The sequence below is a fragment of the Cupressus sempervirens genome, chromosome 9, assembly GCF_028749045.1.
Source record: "Cupressus sempervirens isolate cs-2001-9-10 chromosome 9, ASM2874904v1, whole genome shotgun sequence".
Lineage (NCBI taxonomy): Eukaryota > Viridiplantae > Streptophyta > Pinopsida > Cupressales > Cupressaceae > Cupressus > Cupressus sempervirens.
Genome location: NC_143126.1, coordinates 652,255,328 through 652,259,268, shown reverse-complemented (window position 1 = coordinate 652,259,268; position 3,941 = coordinate 652,255,328).

The following is a 3,941-nucleotide window of genomic DNA, read 5'->3' as shown; positions in this document are numbered from 1 at the left end:
CTATCAATAAAGCAGACACATACATTGCTATCTTCTAGTTGTGTTTCATCATCTGGAGCTTTAGTCTCCTCCACTTTCTTTTTTTCCCCTACAATCTGCATCACACTTTTAGCTAACATTTGTTGCAGGGTAGGATCCTCCTCATTTTCTTTTGTTGGCTCCTGGGGCAATTCATCTTGACTTGCCTCTATAGCTTCCCATTCACACTAATGCACATTTTGACGAGAGGATGCTCTGCTTGCTTCTCATTGGCTACACTTTTCTCTTTTGTGTCTTCTCCACTGCATTCTATCTGCCATACTATCACTATCATCATCCACCCTCCAAGCTTTACTTCTCCCATCTAATGCTCTTGTTGTGATTTTTCTTGTAATCCTGCCATGGCTATTTTTGCCCAAAAATAGATACAATTATCTTCTTATGGATTTTTGGAGTCTTTTGATGCTTTTGACATACTATGAATCAACTCATTAAGACTCGCTCACTTATTTATGCACAAGTTGGATATTCACCTATGATGCACCATAATGCCAATCAAATCTATGTTAGGTATGATACATCAAATCACATAATCGACAACTTTATCTTGCCAACACATCAAACACAATGCCTTTTGACAACTACATGGCAATATTGATTCTTCCAAAAGACGCTTCCCATCTGCACTCCTACCTATCATCCACACATGCACACCAAATAAACTTTAACAAACACTTTGAATGCAACACCTTTTGTGAGCTTTCATACACTAATTCAAATCCAATGTGTGTCCACAAACATAAATACTTACACTATTTTTATCACAACTTTTATTCTTCCAAGTGGGGACGACATTCCCTTTTTTGGTACAAATTATTGTATATTACACTTGCTTCACACACAACCACAACTACAAAGGATTGAAAAATGCTTATTTTCTCTTATGCCATGATTTCTAGTGACTTGATGATGTCCGAGACTAGAGACACCAGGATGAAATCATGGGTCTTTTCTTTGTTTTTTGTTTGTAGTGTTTGTTAAATACTATGACAATTTTCTAATTTATTGTCAATATTGTACATAATGTAAATAGTTTTCTTTCCTGTACATAGTTTTCTTTTTGTTTGCTTGGAAAGATAAAGTATTCATATTGCCATGGTTTAACTAGTGGTAATTGTACTATATCATGTTTTTAGTGCTCAATGATGATAATTAAAAGGCATCTATTCACAAAAAGTGACAATTAGTTACATTTCATAACTTAGGTTTGCATCACATTTCATGTTGCCTAGGTTTGCATTTCATTTCTTTAGCTCTCGTTTTGCCTCATCCAAAAGTTATTTTCAAAGGTTTGGTATAAAGCTTGAGGTTTACCATCTATTCATGACCCCAAGGACACTTGATATCAAAAAAATTATCTTTCTCAAAAGCAACATCATTAGTCTACCAATCTGTCTAATTAAAGTCCTTTATCCCTAATTCATCATCAAACCCAATGGTGCATCCATGCTCAATCAGAACAATCTATCCATTTTCATCATTCGATCCTATCACTAGGGGCACCAAAAAAATCTATGTTTAATATATAAATTCTTGCTCATTAAAGGCACCCATGCCTTCATCTTTTGATCACATACCTCATATGATTGGTGCCACCTAATTCATTGGAATTCTCTCCTATTTCTGCCATACCAATCTATAAACCATTGCATCCATCCCATCTCTTTGCATTTGATAAAGCATTGCCTTCTCTCTAGTTTCATTGATGTAACCCTTGTTTGAACCAAATTCATCCAAATCTACCAACTCAGATTTAATCTCTACTATGTGCATTATGTGTACTAAACCACCTAAGTTGTCCTCCATGGCCTTATTTACACAAAATTCCAAAAAATTACATCAGTTTTTTATGCAAGTGATTATCCTATATCAATCTAAGTCAACAAAATCTAGCTATCTAGCTAATGGTTCTATCATGAACCCATTATTTGTCCAACTCTATATCTTGAGTCAGGGCACGTTAGTTTTCCCAACTCTGAATCCTAAGATGAGACTATTTCATCTGTTTGACCTCTTTGATTGATCTTCCATATCACTTGGTGATTACACTGCTATGTTATTTCAAGTTTTTGTGTGATCTAGTTCTTCAACGCACCCACTCTTATCATGTTCTACAATCTTTCCATCATCATTTTTTAGAAATACAATTGGATTTTTCCAATTTCATTTCTGAGGGGGCAACATATCAATATCAACCATCATCATCTCATTTTCTCTTCCAAGTTCTTCAACCATTCAATCCATTCTACTCCAGCCAATCAAACCGGGGCATCCAAATTTTTTTTTAGATCATGAAACATTAGGTTTTTTAGCTTGGATCAAAACCAAAATAATTCAAGAGCATTCTTTGAACCAATATGCTACGCATATTAGTTCAAAGAGAGGCATTTGTAGACACCTAAAATTGGGCACATCTTTTAATTAGGCCTTTCACCAAATCAGCAAGGGTTTCAAGGTTAAAATCATATGTATTTTGGAGAATTGAGGATAAATCAATCAAATTTGATTTTGAAAGAAAAATTCAAATTAATCAACTATTTGAACCCATTTGAAATTTACATGTGAAATTCAATTTTAAAGAAATCAAAATGGGCATTTATCCTCAAAAATCAATTTTATATTCAAATATCTCCAAAATAATATTTTATTCAAAGTGGATATCATGGATATTGTTATTTTATTCAAAATAATAATTTAATATTTGAAGTGGGATTCTCCATTATGAATACTTTATTCAAAGTGGATCTCGTGGATATTATTATTTTATTCAAATAATAATTTAATAATTGAGTGGATTCTTCATTATGAATATCTTATTCAAAGTAGGTTCATGGATATTATTATTTTATTATTTAACCTTTACCCTTGGTAAAAATCAAACCTTACCCCAAGCTCTTTGAAAAATCTATAAATACAAGACATTTCTAGAGAAAAATCATCAAGTTTTTAGGCATTGGCATTATAGTTCATTGTTGAGAGAAGCATATGCATTATTATTATCATTACCATTTCTAAGGTCTTTATTTGTAGAGCAATCTCATATCTATACTTTTTTTTTTATTTTAGTTCATAGTTTCATTTGCATGTTCATCTTAATTTGTATATTCATACTAGTGCTGCATCATTTCATGTTAGCTATACAATATCCCATTCTAGGATGTCACCAAGATGCCTGATCTAGGAGAAAATTAGCCATTGTAGTTAGGAAGAGATGAGATTTTTTTGAGTTGAGAGAGTTGTTTCATTTATATTTGATACATATTCTTTAGATTAACTCACTCTCACACACTCAAATTAAAATCTCATGAATACACAATTTTCCACTATGTAAATTGTCAACATGACAACTCATAAGAGTACACAAAATCCTAAGTGTCTCACCTAAGTAATAATAAAATAATGTAAAATAATAAAATAATGCATTAACCTAAGTAAACTTAAGTAAAGTGTAAATAGTAAATACTTATTTACACCAACACCCCCCCTTAAGTGCAACTTAGGGGAATACACTTAAGCTTACGCAAGCTAGAATGAAATGTATGATGGGTCTAGGCTACTAGGCCATGTTAGGTACCCATGTACATAATGCAATGCAATCTCTCATAAAGCAGAGAAAGAGGGAAAACCTCATGGGAAAAACCCTCACCCAAAAAGAGAGATGAAAAGACAAGATGCATGGATGGATGGAGTAATCAAGACCCCCCCCATTATGACATACATCAAGTATATACAAAAGAGAAATATGAGAAGAAGAACAAAACCCCATAAGAGGAAAAATCTCCCCCCCCCATAAAAGAGAAAAAGAAGGAGACAAGGTAGTTTGCCGATCAGCGAGAGCTGCTCCAATGTAGAAGCTGATCCATGAGCGCTAAATAATGTTCCTCCCTTTGAAGAAACAATGG